Raw genomic sequence first — 20,799 nt, 5'->3', positions numbered from 1 at the left:
TGAAGCTGAGATTTTTCCATCTTTACTAATGGAAAAATTAGTCCTTATTATTCATTTAAATTTTGTTCCTTTTTTTCTTTTCTCCTATGAATCCTATCAACCGGATGTTTACACTTCTGTCTGTCATATTCTTAGTCTTTATTTTATTTTCTTTATACTATCTTGCTTCCTCTGGGTAAATTCCTCAATTTTATCTTGTTCACTAATTCATTCTTCTGCTACATCCTTGCTGATACTTACCCAAGTGCATATACTCTGTTTCAATATCATATCCTTCATTCTGAATATTTTCCTTTGATTATTATTTATAATTTCTTCTTGCTTCATATTACTAATAAGTAGGTTTATCATGCATATTTTGAGTTCTTATTGCATTCTGTTCCAATAATACTGCTTCAGATGATGTATGTTAATAAGTTTATTGTCTTTTGTTTATAACAGTTGTACTCATGAGGAGTCTAGTGGTGTTTTGTTTTGTACTCTGGGCTTCTGAACAGGAGAGCAGCAGCTTTTCCTATCTGGTATTGTGTAATGAGAGTGGCTTGAAAGCCAGGCTGTAGTTTATCCATCCCAGTGAGTTAAATGAGAGTGCAGGAGATGAAAGGAGGGAGGGTAGAGAGCCCTAGGCATTACAGAACCACTATTGACACTCCCCGTGGCTGCTCCTCCACAGGCAGATTCTCTCACCAGGGTATCACCCTTAAATACCTATGAAAAACCACCACTGGAAGGAGGCAGTGAGAAGAGCTAGCTTGACATTCAGGCAGACAGGACAGGGTCCAGTGGAAAACAAAGGCAGGTGGAATACAGGCAGGACAGACACGGCAGTTTGAGCCAGCCTAATCACAGGAACCAACCATGTAGAAACAATAAGATGTTTTTGGACTCAGAGCAGGAGGCATGTGAAACTAGGGAAGGTCTGCAATAATAAGGTGAACTGACACATAAGAATAAGGAAAGTTCAGGGCTAATTGCTGGGCAAGAACAATTGAGGGAATCAATCAGGTGGCGAAATGAGTAGATATAGATCAGGCTTGTAGCAAATATATACCCCTAGACTAAAAAGCTTCACCAGCAACCCATTATTTGGGCCCCATCCCTGTGCAGGGAGTCTGAATCTACTTGTAATAAATTTTCCATGCTTTTTCTTAAATCTCCTGGTCCATGGTGCTATTCTTTAGCTTTTCAAGACACCACCCTGGGGGGAAAAAACCCTCAGCTCACCTATCCAGTTATCAGCAGTTTTCCTACATGATAACCCCATCATCCCTGGGCCTTTGAGAGGGAAAGGACGGAAGAAAGAGGGTCCATGATCTCTCTTTGGCTGCTTTTAGCCATATCTCACCCCAGCAGAGCTTTTGTGCTACTCTCTTAATTACCCATGGGCAGTTGCTACCAATTTCCGTGGCGAATAGGGTGGGCATTTACTTCCCCAAGGAAATGGGGAAGAGGTAAGAGCATAACTTGAAAACCTCCCTCCATCCTCTCACTGCCTCTAGCAGCCTGCAGCCTGGAACTGCAGCCACCCCACCCACCAGTTCAGCATAGCCTTAGCCCCATTTTGTAATTTCTTCAGGGTTGATTTCTTCATCTTTACAGGAACCGAAAAACAGTTTTAATTCTTTCTGGAAGCCTCGTGCCTCACACCCATGTTACTCTTGATCATCATCCAAAGTACAATTCCAGTAGTCAGCTCTCCTCTCCCACAGTTTCATTGCCATTTTGCTTTGGGCTCCTTTCCTCTCTAAACCAATCATAAAGCTTGTCTCCCTCTAAAATGTATTTACTGTGTCTCAGAGAAACGCCTCTTAGAGTAAATAGAGCTTTACAACATCCTCACTTTCTTCCAACTACTTGCCCAAACCCGATGCAGCCTTCCCCAACAGCTCAATCAGGGGCCAGTGTAAATAGTACTTAATAAATGGACAGTTACCTAAACTCTCAAAACCTCAGTTTCTCATTTGGGAATGGATACAATCCATAATGGTACATAATTTAGAGTGATGCTGTCAGGTTTAAATAAGACAGTCACATAAAATACCAAGGATCATTCTTCCATACATGCCAGGCATAGGTACTGGGTCAGCCTTTTCCTCATTCCCCAGCAATGCTCTCCAGATCTTTTCTCCTCCTCCTTCAGGTGGAACTGTCTGCTCTTTTCAGGATCATACCTCTCGTATTCCACACTACTATTGTTTACCAGCCTCCAACCACACCTGCCTGATTACCCAACGACCTTGGTGAACAACTCAGACCCCTCTCCTGCCATCATCCTGAGCGACTTCAACATCTACTTGGACAACCCATTCACCACTGTCCTTTTAATACCTCTGATTGCTATATTCCAATGCCTTCAACTCTAAGCCCCTGCAACTACTATTCCAGTAGTAATAATAATAAAGATCCTGTCCATTTATTAAGTACTATTTGCTAGGAAGGATCCTTGGTATTTTATGTGACTGTCTTATTTAACCTTGACAGCATCACTATAAATTGTGTACCATTATGGATTGTATCCATTTCCCAAATGAGAAACTGAGGTTTCGAGAGTTTAGGTAACTTCTCTAAGGTCAGTCACATAGTTTTCAATTAAAAGAGCCAGAATTCAGGAAAAAGTGAAAAAAAATGTTACTGGAAAATTCCAAAGTCCAAAATATATGCATTTTTATTCTCGTCTCTCATCCCTTTAGCACTCAAAAAGAATCAAGAACTGATGCGCCAACAGTTTGGAATCTGCAGCATTAAAAGCAGCTGGATAAGTTAAGTTTGCAAATGAATTAAGTCATTTTTTAAAAGTATAAAACACAGATCAATCAGTTGCAGTCTTTGTTGGAAGATACAGCTCTTGTGCTAGAAATTCCTGGTGTTGACATGTTATTACCAGAATATTTATGGAAGTTAAGCACAGTTGGTCCCAAGATAGTTAAAACTAGCTAATATGCTAAAAAAGAAAATAAGTGTTCTGCAAACCCTGATTCATGAGAGAACTCTAAGATACCTTGCCCGTGCTTTCTCGTTTTCAAAAATAGTGATTCTAATCTTATTGTGTGAATTAAAGTATGATCCACTGACCAGATCTACATAATGTGTATACATAGAGGCATGAAGAAATAGAACAATAAAATCATTATTATCTCCAGCTTTGAAGATGCTCAACCATAGTTCTGAATGTCTGACAACCTCATCAGCATTCAGTGGAAAAAAGTAAAACATAAAAGTGTTCCTAAATTTGAATGATCATGGGAGAGAAACTGTAAAACTATTAAAAAAGAAAAATCGGTAATTTTGAAAATGAGAAAAGATGTAATCATCTAAGAAAAAGGAAAATTTTGCCAGAATTTATCATTTACTCATAGAATTTGGTTATTTTAAAATTATCCTTGACCTTCTTTCTTAAGTAAGATGATAAAAAGTAAAAAATAATGAAGTTTAAAATTACAGTGGTTTGATATTTAGTCAAGAAGAAAATAAATTTTAAAATTACTTTTAAAGATAAGTGTTGCTGTTTTTACATAAATCTTCATTTTATCTCCAAACAAGCAGAATATTTATGTCAATCATAGTCTTAAGGTGGTTTGTCTCCTAATGTCCTTCTTAAGTTGAATTATTTAAAAGACGTATTTTAAATATTAAATGCATGACATATTTTCTCTTACATATAGACACACAAAATATTTTCTCTTTCCCATTTTTCTTGATATGTGCAACCTTCTTGGTCTTTTACTTTGCCTCTTTTGCTAGAGACAAAGATACAAGAAATATTTCACTTCCCTCTTAATAAATGGTGATTAATGCTCAGTCTCAATATCAGGGGGACCATATAATGAGGTAGGGCCTGGAGAAACTCTAGTCTTCACCTCCAGCCAATAGCTGTGACGGGAAAATGTGGGTTTACCATTGTCAAATATCTTGATGTTTCAAGAAGTACCAGAAATACACACTTGATGTTTAAAAAATTAATACTTTTTAAAGTATATTTTTTACTGATTTCAGAGAGGAAGGGAGAAAGAGAGTGGGATAGAAACAGCAATGATGAGAGAGAATCATTGATTGGCTGCCTCCTGCATGCCCCCTGCTAGGGATCGAGTCCACAACCAAGGCATGTGCCCTGACTGGGAATCAAACCATGACCTCCTGGCTCATAGGTCGATGCTCAACTGCTGGGCAAAACACATTACTTTTTAATGTTGGCAAATAATTAAATTGTTTCTAACACTGTACAGCTCAGATAAAATGCACTGCTGGCAGGTGTAGCCTATAGTAGATCTGTGTAAGATGCCAATAAATGATTTGTTGTTTCAGTTTTTGATGTGATCTTATCAAATTCAAAGGTAATTTAAGATACACTGAAAAGGCTCCCAAGGAAACACAGGACTATGGTGGCAAGTAGTTAAAGTCTGGATTCCAAAGCTCTGCAGAAAAATACCTGTACTCCTCGTTAAGCAGAAAAACCAAATCTCTGGTCCACTGTCCATGCAAGCTCACCTGGGCAGTATTTAAATGGAAAGATAAATGAAAAGGTCAAATTACCTTTTTCCCTTCAGTCTTTAACTCAGTGAGGTTACCATTCTTCCCCTTTTCCTCCCACTTTTCTGCTTTATCAAATCTGAATGTGTGTTATTTCGTGTCATTGTATGGCTTTCCAATAGTAAAAGTATCAGAATGTCTGAAATCAGGTGAAAACAAAGAAATACATATTGTCCAAGCCATAGGGGATATAAAAAGGTAGTTAATTTAACTCATGTTTAAATTCAATAATTCAGCTGCAACGCTTTAACAAAAACTCTACCTGAAAAAGCAGCAAAATAAAATAATTTCTGAAAAAAATTTGGTGTGACTGATCATCTAATTATACATATTTTTGAAGAATGACTACCCTTTTAGTAGTTTGTTAAAAGCCACTTAATGAAAAATTTAAGATGTTAACATTATCTCTAATTCCAGATCCAACTTCATTGAAATTTACAGAATTTATTCATCAACGTTATGTCCTTTAATGTTTAATTAGTGTTAACCTTAAAACACATTTCCATCATGTTTTCCAAATTAACCTTTATGATGCAATGAAAAAGTATAAGGTACAAATCACAGACAGACTTAACTTAGGAAATTTACAGACACCGATGAAAATATTAAGAATCTCTTAAAATTGTTTCTTAGGTTAAGGCCCTCCTATGAGCTTAAAAGTTCTTAATTGACTTGCTATTGTAGGTCAGACAGATCCAATAAAATATGTAAAACTAATGTTTTGCCTGTGAATAATATTTATGCCTGTGGATGTTAATGTTAATGCCTGTGAATAATATTTTGTCCCACCAACTTACTCATTGGTATATAGTTGACCCTTGAATAACATGGGTTTGAATTGTATGGGTCACCTTATATGCAGCTTTTTTGTTGTTGTTAATTCATTGATTTTTAGAGAGAGTGGAAAGAGGGAGAGAGAAAGACAGAGAGAGAAACATTGATGTGAGAGAGACACATCGACTAGCTATCTCCAGCATGTGCCCCCCCCCCCCGATCCCCCCCCCCCCCCCCCAGGGACTGAGGATGGAGCTTACATGGCCTTAATCAGAATCAAACCTGCAACCCTTCAATACGTGGGCCGACTCTCTAACCACTGAGCAACTGGCCAGGGCTAGACAGCTTTTTTTAATATAAATAAAATTGGCCCTTCCTATAAGCGGGTTTAGCATCTACAAATTCAACCAGACACAGATAGAAAATGTATTTTTGCATTCCTAGTTGGTTTTCTAACCACAGATTCCCCACCACCTATTGAAAATACTGTTTTCTATCAGAGGTTGATTGAATCCCCATTGAAAGGGTGGATCAGTGCCCCTAACACCTGAGTTACTATGTGCCTGCACAGCCCACTGTAATAGGTACTGGGAATAAAATGGTGAACAAGCATGCAGACATCTTTCAGAATTAGTATTTATTGAGCCCTAAACTATATACAGAGTGTGGCAAAAGTAGGTTTACAGTTGTTCATTTGGAAAATAATGCAATCCTATATAATAAAAGCCTAATATGCTAAGTGTCCAGTTGTCTGGTTGGCTGTTCAACCAATCAAAGTGTAATATGCTAATGATATGCTAAGGCCGCTCAACTACTCGCTATAATGTGCACTGACCACCAGGGGGCAGACAGTCGATTGGTCGACCAGTCGCTATAATGTGCAATGACCACTAGGGGGAAGACTCTCTGACCAGTAGGTTAGCTTGCTGCTGGGGTCCAGCCAATCGGGACTGAGCGAGATGGGCCAGACACATTCTGGAGCCCTCCCACAGTCCCTCCTAGGCTGGCCAACCTCCTACGTCCTCCCCAGCCCTGATCATGCACTGGCGGGGTCCCTTGGCCTGGCCTGCACCCTCTCACAACCCGGGACCCCTCGGGGGATGTCAGAGAGCCGGTTTTGGCCCGAAGGCAGAACAACCGGTTGCGATTACACACACTGACCACCAGGGGACAGACACTCAACACAGGAGCTGCCTGGGGAACAGGCCAAAGCTGTCAGTCAGACATCCCCCGAGGGCTCCCGAACTGCAAGAGGGCACAAGCCAGGCTGAGAGATGCCTCTCCTCCCCCCGAGTGCATGAATTTCATGCATTGGGCCTCTAGTAATTAATAAATAATGATACAAGAATAAACTTTGTGTTTTGTGTACTCATAACTGTAAGCCTGCTTTTTCCCCACCCTGTACAGTACTTTTATGAGATAGGTTAATCTGAACTGCAAAACTGAAGCAGAGCCTACCATAAATAATCCTTGTAGTCATTCTACATTTTCTGCTTGAGCATTTGGGAGTTTCAAGTGTGTGGAAATGGTATCCTGTTAACAGCATTATGCACATATTAGAGGCAATTATGTGTTCTCACATAAAATATTTGAAACCCTTTGGGATTCATTATTTAATAAAGTGGCTCCAGAGTCAGCTGGCATGTTATTAACCAGCTTCTTTACTCTACCTAAATATGCTTGTGTACAGAAAACAAACACTAAACTTGAAACAGTTCCATGAGATATTTTATTTTAATAAAAAACATACCCATGTATACACACACACACACACACACAGTGTATGTTTATGTCCTGTCAACTGAAGAAGCATAGAAACTGATCAACACAGTAGCAAAATTCCCATTAATGCAATTAATTCCCATTGTTAAAAGCTAGAATTTCTTGGAGAGAGTGTTGATTACAAGGCTGGGATAGAAAATTTACAAAAACAGCCTGGAATATCTTGACATATCAGACAGCAAGGAAGCTGTAAGCAGGACTCAAGAGCCAACTTGAAGAGAATATCACTGGTCAAAGATGGGGAAAGCTTCAATTTTTTAAAAAATTGCAATGGATTTAAATATCAAATATGTTTCAATCCATGAGTCCATTATAATATATTTTTATTTCAGAAGATGGTAAAGAACCAATTTATTATCTTAAATAGTGGTTACAAAGAGGGAATAGGGACTCAGCCTTGATAAGATATCAAAGGATTTATTTTCCCTTTCTTCTATATATTGAAACAATAGGCAACCCAATAAATGAAGAGAGAACGCATTTGTTTATAAAATTATTCCAATTATGAGATAAAAAAGAAATTTTAGAATTAGAATATCTCCCTCCATTGAATTTATAAATTAAGGCATTCACAGCTGCTGACATCAAAGGAAATCAAAACTGGATGAAAATCAAAACATGATGTACCTTCTGATGAAAGAAAACAGCACCACCTATAGTCTTCCTCACAGGTTGGAACCTCAGTCTGATCATTTATCTTGACACAGCTGCCAATTTTCAGCAAGTTGAACTGCACCATGCGTGTTCAATGAGTAAACTCCAGTCAGTGGGAAACTGTAGAGCTCAAACAAAACAGACCAAGTCCTTCAAAAGATCATTGGTCAGAGAAAGATAGGGATGAACAAGGAATTTATAAATTGAAAGAGACTCAAAAACACATCAATTTTTCTTTTCTTTATTAAGACCTTAAATGATAGGACCCAAAGTAATTGTAAGGAAATGATTGCTATAAAAGTCAGTGTCCTCTTTGGGGGAGAGAAGGAAGCTGTGATTGAGATGTGGCACACAAAGAGGCTTCTGAGAAGGCTGACGAAGGTCTATTTCTTGACCGGGTGGTGGGTATGAAGGTCTTCACTTTTTTTTTTTTTTTTTTCGCTTAAAGTATTACAAAGGGTATTACATAAGTGTCCTTTTTTCCCCCCCGCCCTTGACAAACCCCTACCCTCCCTTACCCCCCAGTGTCTTATGTCCATTAGTTATGCTTATATGGATGCATACAAGTCCTTCGGTTGATCTCTTACTCCCCTCCCTCCTGCCCCCCAACTCTCTCTGGCCTTCCCACTGCAGTTTGACAATCAGTTTGAGGCAGCTCTGCCTCTGTATCTATTATTGTTCAAAAGTTTGTAATGGTCTTGATTATCCATGAATGAGTGAGATCATGTGGTATTTTTCCTTCATTGACTGGCTTGTTTCACTTAGCATAATGCTCTCCAGTTCCATCCATGATGTTGCAAATGGTAGGAGTTCCTTCTTTTTAACAGCAGCATAGTATTCCATCGTGTAGATGTACCACAGTTTTCTAATCCATTCATCTACTGATGGGCACTTAGGCTGTTTCCAGATCTTAGCTATGGTGAATTGTGCTGCTATGAACATCTGGGTGCATATATCCTTTCTGATTGGTGTTTCTGGTTTCTTGGGATATATTCCTAGAAGTGGGATCACAGGATCAAATGGGAGTTCCATTTCCAGTTTTTTGAGGAACCTCCATACTGCCTTCCATAGTGGCGGCACCAGTCTGCATTCCCACCAGCAGTGCACAAGTGTTCCTTTTTCTCCACATCCTCTCCAGCACTTGTCGTTTGTTGATTTGTTGATGATGGCCATTCTGACAGGTGTGAGATGGTACCTCATTGTTGTTTTGATTTGCATCTCTCGGATGATTAGTGACTTTGAGCATGTTTTCATATGTCTCTTGGCTTTCTGAATGTCCTCTTTTGAAAGGTGTCTATTTAGATCCTTTGCCCATTTTTTGATTGGATTGTTTATCTTCTTTTTGTTAAGTTGTATGAGTTCCCTATAAATTTTGGAGATAAGGCCCTTATCAGATATGACGTTGGCAAATATGTTTTCCCATGCAGTGGGTTTTCTTGTTGTTTTGTTGATGGTCTCTTTTGCTGTGCAGAAGCTTTTTATTTTGATGTAGTCCCATTTGTTCATTTTCTCTTTAGTTTCAACTGCCCTAGGAGCTGTATCAGTGAAGAAATTGTTTTGGCATATGTCTGAGATTTTGTTGCCTTTGTATTCTTCTAGAATTTTTATGGTTTCCTGTCGTACATTTAAGTCCTTTATCCATTTTGAGTTTATTCTTGTGTATGGTGTAAGTTGGTGCTCTAGTTTCATTTTCTTGCATATGTCTGTCCAATTTTCCCAACACCATTTATTGAAGAGACTATCTTGGCTCCATTGTATGTTCATGCCTCCTTTGTCAAAAATTAATTGAGCATATTGGTTCGGGCTAATTTCTGGACTCTCTATTCTATTCCACTGATCTATATGTCTGTTCTTGTGCCAGTACCAGGCAGTTTTGAGAACAGTGGCTTTGTAATACAGCTTGATATCTGGTATTGAGATCCCACCTACTTTGTTCTTTCTCAGGATCGTTGCAGCTATTCGGGGTCTTTTTTTAATCCAGATAAATTTTTGGAGAGTTCGTTCTAGATCTTTGAAGAAGGCCATTGGTATTTTAATGGGAAGTGCGTTGAATTTATAGATTGCTTTGGGTAGTATGGACATTTTAATGATGTTGATTCTACCAATCCAAGAACATGGTATGTTCTTCCATCTGTTTATGTCTTCCTCTATCTCTTTTTTCAATGTCCTGTAGTTTTCTGAGTAGAGGTCTTTAACCTCTTTAGTTAAGTTTATTCCTAGGTATCTTAATTTTTTTGGTGCGATGGTAAATGGGATTGTTTTTCTGATCTCCCTTTCTGAATGTTCACTATTGGTGTATAGAAATGCCTCAGATTTCTTGGGGTTAATTTTGTATCCTGCTACATTGCCAAATTCATGTATTAAGTCTAGTAGCTTTTTGATGGAGTCTCTAGGGTTTTGTATGTATAATATCATGTCATCTGCAAATAAGGACAGTTTTACTTCCTCTTTTCCAATTTGGATGCCTTTTATTTCTTCTTCTTCCCTAATTGCAATGGCTAATACTTCCAGTACTATGTTGAACAGGAGTGGTGAGAGTGGGCATCCCTGTCTTGTTCCTGTTCTTAGGGGAAATGGTGTTAGTTTTTGTCCATTGAGTATGATGTTGGCTGTGGGCCTGTCATATATGGCTTTTATTATGTTGAGGTATGATCCTTCTATTCCCACCTTTCTGAGAGTTTTTATCAAAAATGGGTGTTGGATTTTGTCGAATGCTTTTTCTGCATCAATTGATATGACCATGTGGTTTTTTTCTTTCAATTTGTTTATGTGATGTATCACATTTATTGATTTACGGATGTTGTACCATCCTTGCATCTCTGGGATAAATCCTACTTGGTCATGGTGTATGATCCTTCTGATGTACTGCTGGATCCGATTTGCTAAGATTTTGTTGAGGATTTTGGCATCTATGTTCATAAGGGATATTGGCCTGTAATTCTCTTTCATTGTGATGTCTTTACCTGGTTTTGGTATTAGGGTGATGCTGGCTTCATAGAATGAGCTTGGAAGTGTTCCTTCCTCTTGAATTTTTTGTAGTAGTCTGAGGAGGGTAGGTTTTAGTTCTTCCTTGAATGTTTGGTAGAACTCCCCTGTGAAGCCGTCTGGCCCTGGGCTTTTGTTTGCTGGAAGCTTTCTGATGACTGCTTCAATTTCTTCCATAGTTATTGGCCTATTGAGGCTTTTAGATTCTTCCTGATTGAGTTTTGGAATGTTGTATTTTTCTAGGAATTTGTCCATTTCCTCCAGGTTGTCTAGTTTGTTGGAGAGGTCTTCACTTATTAATCTATACATTTTTTTTGTGTGATTTTTCTGCACTAATATTTTTTAGGCATTTCTCACAGTACAGAGAGAGCACAGGTAACACAGAATATAGAATTATTCAAAGGAGGCAAGAACATACAATGGAGCCAAGATAGTCTCTTCAATAAATGGTGTTGGGAAAATTGGACAGATATATGCAAGAAAATGAAACTAGACCACCAACTTACACCATACACAAAAATAAACTCAAAATGGATAAAGGACTTAAATGTACGACAGGAAACCATAAAAATTCTAGAAGAATCCAAAGGCAACAAAATCTCAGACATATGCCAAAACAATTTCTTCACTGATACAGCTCCTAGGGCGGTTGAAACTAAAGGGAAAATGAACAAATGGGACTACATCAAAATAAAAAGCTTCTGCACAGCAAAAGAAACCATCAACAAAACAACAAGAAAACCCACCTCTTGGGAAAACATATTTGCCAACGTCATATCTGATAAGGGCCTTATCTCCAAAATTTATAGGGAACTCATACAACTTAACAAAAAGAAGATAAACAATCCAATCAAAAAATGGGCAAAGGATCTAAATAGATACCTTTCAAAAGAGGACATTCAGAGAGCCAAGAGACATATGAAAACATGCTCAAAGTCACTAATCATCCGAGAGATGCAAATCAAAACAACAATGAGGTACCATCTCACACCTGTCAGAATGGCTATCATCAACAAATCAACAAACGACAAGTGCTGGAGAGGATGTGGAGAAAAAGGAACACTTGTGCACTGCTGGTGGGAATGCAGACTGGTGCAGCCACTATGGAAGACAGTATGGGGGTTCCTCAAAAAACTGGAAATGGAACTCCCATTTGATCCTGTGATCCCACTTCTAGGAATATATCCCAAGAAACCAGAAACACCAACCAGAAAGGATATATGCACCCCTATGTTCATAGCAGTACAATTCACCATAGCTAAGATCTGGAAACAGCCTAAGTGCCCATCAGTAGATGAATGGATTAGAAAACTGTGGTACATCTACACGATGGAATACTATGCTGCTGTAAAAAAGAAGGAACTCTTACAATTTGCAACGGCATGGATGGAGCTGGAGAGCATTATGCTAAGTGAAATAAGCCAGTCAATGAAGGAAAAATACCACATGTGCTCACTCATTCATGGATAATAGAGACCATTATAAACTTTTGAACAATAATAGATACAGAGGCAGAGCTGCCTCACACAGATTGTCAAACTGCAGCGGGAAGGCCGGGGAGGGTTGGGGGGCAGGAGGGAGGGGGGTAAGAGATCAACTGAAGGACTTGTATGCATGCATATGAGCATAACCAATGGACATAAGACACTGGGGGGTAGGGGAAGCCGGGGTATTGTCAAGGGCGGGGGAAAAAAGGACACATATGTAATACCCTTTGTAATGCTTTAAGCAATAAAAAAAAAAAAGAAAGAATTATTCTTGGATTTAAACATCCAACATTCTATTCAGTCCTCTCTTTCTGAGGACAAGCACAAGTGAAGCCACTCATCAAATTAGAGAATTAGGAAATTACTTATCAAGACCTAGTGCATGCCAGGAACTATTCTAAGCTTCTCTCTATGTTGATATTAAGATGGGCGATCTTGGCATCACTAAATAATGAGTTCTTGCTTTGCTAATTTAATAAATATTTATTGTGTATCTCCTAGGTGCCTAGAATTATTCTGAGCATACAAGGAAGAACAAGACAGACTTGTTCCCCAACTTCAAGAAATACCCACAGCCCTGGCAGGTTTGGCTCAGTAGATGGAATGTTGGCCTGTGGACTGAGGGGTCCCAGGTTCAATTCCAGGTCAGGGCACTTGCTCAGGTTGTGGGCTCAGTCCCCAGTGAGGGGCATGCAGGAGGTGGCCAGTTGATGATTATCTCTCATCATTGATGTTTCTATCTCTCTCTCCGTCTCCCTTCCTCTCTGAAGTCAATAAATATGTATTTTGAGAAAAAGAAAAGAAATACACACAATTCCCATTCATAAATTGCATGGTATACTGTAACATGTTCTCTATAAGATACCTGTTATACAGCCTCTCATTTCTATATCCCATAGTCTCTGTCTTATAGTAAGGAACTAAAATTTAAGAAAAATTAAGTAACATGCCCACTTAGGAACAAATGGGATTCAAGCCAGGTCGGTCTAAATCCATAATCAAAAATTCCTAAGTGTTTGCCAAAGCTTCTTAAACTGAGATACTAATTTTCACAGGAGTACCCAATGCTATGCAATGGCTATTAAAAAAAAATCATGGGGTCAACATGGAGTGTTTTCCTGGAATGACAATTGTATTAAATTGGAAAAAATTTTCAACATATTTAATACTAACCTGGATATACCATAACATATTACACAAAATCCAAGTACATGTTTAAGATCAAATCATAAGACAACAATAGTCATTTCACTCTAGAAGGTGAGGGATCAAGTCTTTCTTACTCAGGAAAGGTCTCCTATAATCTCCTGCCCACGTTCTTTCTTTACCTAGAAAACTCTACTCCTTCTCAGGACTTAATTCAATCATCACCTTTTCTGGGATTCTTTCTTGCTCATCTGCCCCTCTAACCACAGCCTGGATTGGATGTCCCTCCTGCCCTTTCCCTTAGTGTGCTGGGTACAGCTAGTACTATCACTGCACTTCCTACATCTTCTTGAAATTGTCTACTGATAATCTACCTGCCCATTTAGCCTGTGAGTCACAAAAGGGCAAAGTCCTTGACTTACTCATTATTATATCCCCAGCACCCTAACAGTGCTGGTCATAGAGTAGATATTCAATAAGTGTACGTATATGTGCCTTACTTTACTCAGTTTAGCTATCTATACTAATAAAAGACAAAGATGCTAATTGACCATACCTTTGCTATGCCCCAAGCCACGCCCACCAGCCAATCAGAGCAACTATAGGCAAATTAACCCAACCAAGATGGTGGCCAGCAGCCACAGAGTTGGAGCAAGCAGGAGGCTTGGTTGCCCCGGCAATGAGGAAGCCAAGCTTCCTGCCTTCCCTGAGCCAGCTGTGGCCTCTGCTCATGGCAACAAAGTTTCAATTATAGAAGACAAATAAATCCCAGATACCTGCTTCCAACCAGCCTCCACTGGGAGCTTGGGTGGCTGGGGGCCATGGCCAGCCTGCAAATAGCCATCAGCCCCTCACCCAGGATGGCCAGGCACCCCAGCAGGACCCCCCACCCTGAAGGGGCTGTGGCCAGCCTGCCATCAGCCACTCACCCAGGCTGGCCACACGCTCATGGGGTGAAGGTCCCTGCTGAGGGGCTTGGCCAGCCTGCAAACAGCCATCAGCCCCTCACCCAGACTGGCCAGGCACTCCTATATAATAAAAGGGTAATATGCAAATTGACCCTAACAGCAGAACGACTGGGAATGACTGGTCACTATGATACACACTGACCACCAGGGGGCAGATGCTCAATGCAGGAGCTGGCCCCTGGTGGTCAGTGCACTCCCACAGGGGGAGCTCTGCTCAGCCACAAGCCAGGCTGATGGCTGCCAGTACAGCGGTGGTGGTGGAGCCTCTTCTGCCTCCTCAGCAGCACTAAGGATGTCTGACTGCAGCTTAGGTCTGCTCCCCACTGGCAAGTGGACATCCCCCGAGGGCTCCCGGGCTGCCAGAGGGATGTCTGACTGCCAGCTTAGGCCCAACCCCCCAGGGAGCAGGCCTAAGCCAGCAGGTGGTCATCCCCTGAGGGGTCCCAGACTACGAGAGGGCACAGGCCGGGCTGAGGGACACACCCCCCTGAGTGCACAAATTTTTGTGCACCAGGCCTCTATTCTATATATATAAAAGGCTGTCTGTCCTTCCCTCTGACCAGTAGCTATGATGCACACTGACCACCAGGGGGCAGATGCTCAATCCAAGAGCTGCCATGATGTGCACTGGCCACTTAAAAATAAACAGCACTGCAGACCTGGCACCAACAAACCAACACTTGGATTCCCCCAAGTGGGACACAGGCCCTGCCACAACCCTAGAGTGACAGCCCACCAAATTGCAGCCAACACTGCCAAGACCCCATGGCACAACATGCAGCCCACAGCCCAGCCCAATCCGGAAATGGTAGCTGTGGGCACTGGGTAATGATGCCACGTAGCAATGCTCAGCTTCTTCTCCCTAGCAACTAGCCTCCTTGCTGTTTCTTCAGCCCAGGGACACAACTTGCTTTATAGCCAGGTGCAAACATTTTACAGTTCAACCAAATGTTTGTGAAGTGTTTTACTGTGCTTCATCTCATTTCATCCTCACAGAAGTCCTAGAGTAGGTAGATAGGAGACTGGGTAGAATCCTATTTTATTTTCATTAGCAAGACAATGGAAATTTAGAAAGTTTAGAAACTTGACCTGACTGGAAAGAAATAAGAAATGGTGGAACTTGAAAATGACTTCAGGTTTTCTCACTGCACAGAATATAGTCAAACACTGCTATAATTAAATATTTTACCCTTTTTTCTCCCTGCGTGATCTACAATTTACTGCTGTGTTGCTGACAGTTACCTGAAAGAAAAGTTGGGGTGTTTCACTGTGCTAGAAAAAGTTTAGCTAAATTTAAAAGCACGTCTAATTAAGTAAGTTTATCTATATACTAGAGGCCTGGTGCATGACATTTGTGCATGGCGGGGGGGTAGGGGGGATGGTCCCTTAGCCCAGCCTGCGCCCTCTCGCAGTCAAGGAGCCCTCAGGGATGTCCGACTGATGGCTTAGGCCCACTTCTGGCTAAGAGGTGCTCCCCCATGGGAGCACACTGACCACCAGGGGCCAGCTCCTGCATTGAGCATCTGTCCCCTGGTGGTCAGTGTGTATCATAGCAACCAGTTGTTCAGCCTTTTGGTCAATTTGCATATTAGCCTTTTATTATATAGGATATAAAAGGCTAAGTTGACTCACACATGCACAATACCTATAAAGCTCTCACTGGCACCAATCGCATGAGTGTGTTTTAATCTGTCATTGTCTATCATGAATTTGGTTTACACTTCTATTATAGAGAGGGCAAACAGTGATAGTAAAATATTTCTTCCAATTAATTTCCTTTCAATGTGCACAAATTCGTGCACCAGGACACTAGTTAATAATAACCTCATTGCTAATTATTTATCCTAATAAGCTCATTTGTGACTCAATTCTCCAGAATTATTTTAAACAGAACCTTGAAAATCAATTTTTATCATATAATGAAGGATTATAAGAAAATGAATAAGACATTTAAACTAGCAAGTTTTCCACTGTTCTAATTAATCAAATACTTAAATAAATATGATGTAAAAAGAATGTGTTCAAAGCAAAAAAGACCTTTGAATGGATTCTGATGGTTTGAAAGTGCTGGAGCTACATTGGCCAGAATAATTATGAGATCGTTGATAGTGAGTTGAGATTTCATTCTGTACTCTTCAGGACCAAGTTGTGAGCACCTGGATAAATCCAATATACATGTGGCCCAAAGGTTTTCATAAGTGGTAATGTAAAATAAAAGCTTGAGCAATACAAAAATAGTGTAAGTAGCAAACCCTTTTTATAAGAAAGTAGCTAGGCAGCGGTTCTCAACCTGTGGGTCATGACCCCTTTGGCAGTCGAACGACCCTTTCACAGGGGTCGCCTAAGACCATCCTGCATATCAGATATTTACATTACGATTCATAACAGTAGCAACATTACAGTTATGAAGTAGCAACAAAAATAATTTCATGGTTGGGTCACAACATGAGGAACTGTATTTAAAGGGCCAGAAGTTTGAGAACCACTGAGCTAGAGGCATTTACCTGATCCTGGTTACAGACTCCCCCAAGGAGCACAGCTACATTGTCTCAGGTTTGTGCCAAAGACCAGTGATGAGTGAAATAGGGAAATAATTCACCACTACAGAACAGCCATCCCAAGAAAAGTCTGTGCCAGGAGTGAGCCAATCATTGATTGGGAAGTGATGCAGAAGGTTCAAGAGCCAAAGGAGTTTAACTGAGCTAGGACTCAAATTGGAACAGGCAAGCTGACAGAAAGCCAGAGAAATGGATTGTAGGTCAAAACTGGGCAATCAGAGTTGAGATCAAGATACAAAAAAGTTAAGGGCAGTCTAGAAATTGAACTTAACACAACCCAGCAGAACCATGACAAACAACAGGCAAGGACACCTCGTACATTTAAAATCTAAAAAGTATTGTTACATAAAGCAGCTTTTGTTTGTACTAAAAGTAGTCCTAAATATTTAACAAGCACAGATCATTGAAAAGAATTCCTCTTTGTGGGGAGGCAAAAAAAAAGAAGAAGAAGAAGAAAAAGAAGCCAAAATTAATGTAGTAGTTGTAGATGAAAACAGAACCTTGAAGATCAATTTTTATCATATCATGAAGAATTATCGTCTGTCCCACATTGGTCCATAAATTAAGGGGGGAATGCACTGTGTACTATTAAATAGGTAACTCAAAAGGCAATCAAATTCAGGTCACTTCACTTTGAGAAAGTAAGGTTATTTTGGTTGCTTTCAATCCCCTGTGTTAGCACTGTGCGTCACACATAGTGGACCCTGAATACATATTTGACAAATAAATGAAGGATGATTTTGTGTGTCTGGCCAATATAGCATTCCTTTGTCCTGATTCCTTCGTGAAAATTATAATCTCTTTCTAATCTGAAATTCCTTCAAAACAGTACTATAAATAAAATTTTCATTTGAAATTTTCATATAAAAACAAGTAGGGCAGAAAAATTGAACTCCATGAAATCTGTTTCTAAAATGGTTCAATATAAAAAGAAATGTTCCATAGGGATATTCTTAGGCTTCAATCTTTGGAAATGTTTCGTTCCAGATTTAGGATATACATCCGCAGTGTTCGCACCTTAGGCAGGGATTGCTGTCTCGGAATCTCTCACTCCATTGCTCCTTATTCTAGAATCAACAGAGGTGGAATCACTTGTACAATTAACAGTTACAATGGAATTACAGTCATTAGAAAGCTGCTGGTTTGTAATTTACAGTTCAGTTTGTTCTTAGTCAGTGAACACATAAAATGAATACTTTCACATGTGACTGGTTAGGTTGTTTCTAATCCTATATAATAAAGAGGTAATAAGCAAATTAACCCTCATGCCCTCACAAGATGGCTGCCTACAACCAGGCCAGCAGGGGGGTTAGTGAGGGACGACCAAACAACTGAACAGCAGGCTGCATGGGTGACCAGGCCAGCAGCGGGGCCGTGAGGGGTGACCAAGACAGCAGGAGGGGCAGTTGGGGGCGAACAGGCCAGCAGGGGTCAGTAAGAGGCAACCAGATCAGCGGGATAGGGGGCAATTAGGGGCAACCAGGACAGTGGGGAGATGCAATTGGGGGCAACCAGGCTGGCAGGGAGGGCAGTGAGGGGTGACCAGGACAGTGGTGGGGCCAGTTGGTGGCGACCAGGCCGGCAAGGGGGAGCAGTTAGGGGCCACCAGGCCAGCAGAGGGGGACAGTTGGGAGTGACCAGGCCAGAGGGGGAGGGGGGAGTTAGGGGCAATCAGGCAGGCAGGCAGGTGAGCGATTGGGAGCCAGCAGTCCAAGACTGTGAGAGGGATCCCGGATTGGAGAGGATTCAGGCTGGGCTGAGGGGAAACCACCACCTCCCCACCCCCCACCCCCCACCCCCCCACCCCCGCACAAATTTCATGCACTGGGCCTCTAGTAGATTATAATAATACAGGAAAGCAAATCTGGATAAACTAAGAGGTATATGAGGGGCCTGCATTTGTTCAATATATTTTTTAACCAATGTAGATCTTTCAGGAAAATTAGTCTATGGTAAAAACTAATTATGAGTTGGAGATATTTCTTTCAAGAAGCCAGGGACTATAAGAACTGAATTCTTACTCATTCAATCTGCTTTTCTACAGATCTTCCTGAAAACTCATTCTTTATAAAAAAAAAAAAAATGACTCAACTTAATGAGAAGAAAAATGTTCCACTGTGGGAGGTTAAACCTGGGAAGAAGTCGAAAACAAGTTATTTTCATGACAGGTCTTTGTTTATATGTTCAAGAAACAACAAATTCTAAGAATATTTGTGGAGAAACACATTACTCTTAGCCATCAATCAAAAATCAACATGTCAGAAATGTTCCCTTCCAGCCAGGATGGAATAACAAGGACCGGTTTACTCTTCCACCTTAAACAACTGGAAAACCAAACAAATTATAAGGGGGAAAAAAATGGTTTTCAGGCATTGGACAGCAAGCCATGTGAAACTTGATCCCTGGGAAAATAGAAACAGATGAGTCCTATTTACTGCCGAGATTAGAAGAATTTCCAGGCTGTAGCAAAGAGCATGGGTGACCTGAACAGAGATCAGTGGTATCCCTGGGTTGAGGAGACAGACTTCAGAGTACAGGGAGGCCAAGGAAGCTAGAATCTGTGGGAAAGAATACCAAAGAGGGAGCTGCACAGAGAGAATGCAGAGGGTCCCCTCCAATCTTGACGGTTACAATGTGACTAGCTTAGCATGCATGAGAGGAAACTGCCCCGGGCCAGGCAAAGAACCAATAGACCAAATAATTCCCTGAACTCACACAGTGCTGGGAACATTTTGTGTTCCCACCAGCCAGAGTGGGAAAATGTCCTAACGCCCAAAGCATCTTCAGCAGGGTATCATCTTAGGACTGAGGCTAAATTAGCCCTAGACTAAAGACTGCTCTCGATGTGCCCTAATAAAGCTTAAAAGCAAGCCTCAATAGGATCGAGCTGATTTTAAGTAACTTAGTTGCATACTAGAACAAAGTCTGGCACCACTGAAAGAAATATGACCAAGTCACTCTGGCCTGTGCTGTTCAGTGGTTAGAGCATCTGCCCACGCACCAAATCGTCTTGGGTTCATTCTCAGTCAAGGGCATATACCTGGGTTGCAGGTTTGATCCCTGGCCCAGTCGTGGCACCTCGGAAGGCAACCAAGGTCTCTCACATCAATGTCTCTCTCTCTCTCTCTCTCTCTCTCTCCCCCCCCCCCCTTTCTCCGATCCTCTCTTCTCCTTTTCTCCCTTCCACTCTCTCTAAAAATTAATGGGAAAAGTATCCTCAGGTGAGGACTAACAAACAACAACAAAAAAAAGAAAGACAGAAATATGACTAAGTCTAGCACCCAATAACATAAAATTCACAAAGTCTGGCACCCAACCAAAAAATACCAGTAATAGATGACCCACAATCAGAAGAAAAATCAATCAATAGGAACAGATTCAAAAATCATAGAGATTATGGAATTATCAGAAAAGGAATTAAAATAATTAGTATAACTATGATTTTTAAGTTCGAAAGGGAGAGGAAAACATGAACATGAAGCAGAGAAAAAAAATGAGAAATTTTTTTAAAGACCCAAATGACACTTCTAGAGATGATAAATACCCTTGAGAAAGAAAGAAAAAAAATCAACATGCTTAAGGAAACTTGTTAAGGGGCAAAATCCACAAAAATGCTGGCCCCACACATTCATCAGCGGGGCTGTTATGTAGATTGTTGCTATCAGGGCTCTCTAATCAACAACATAGCCTTCTTCTTTATAACAGAATTGTTTCCCAAACTCTCTTAGAACACATTCTCAGAATTCATGAAGCTTCTTTCATCTTAAAGCACCTAATCATGTTTGCCAGCTAATCGCATCCGCTTCCCAATTCCTGGAGTTTTAGGAGCCATTCTAGAAAAGTGAAAGAGGACAAACAAATAAAATATCTGCCCATGTACAGTGAGGTCAGCAATGGCCTTGTGTCTACCAGAATTCT

The sequence above is a fragment of the Myotis yumanensis genome, unplaced genomic scaffold, assembly GCF_028538775.1.
Source record: "Myotis yumanensis isolate MYYU_CA2020_CCGP unplaced genomic scaffold, mMyoYum1.0.hap1 SCAF_2, whole genome shotgun sequence".
Taxonomy (NCBI): domain Eukaryota; kingdom Metazoa; phylum Chordata; class Mammalia; order Chiroptera; family Vespertilionidae; genus Myotis; species Myotis yumanensis.
Note: the sequence above shows the minus strand (reverse complement) of the source record.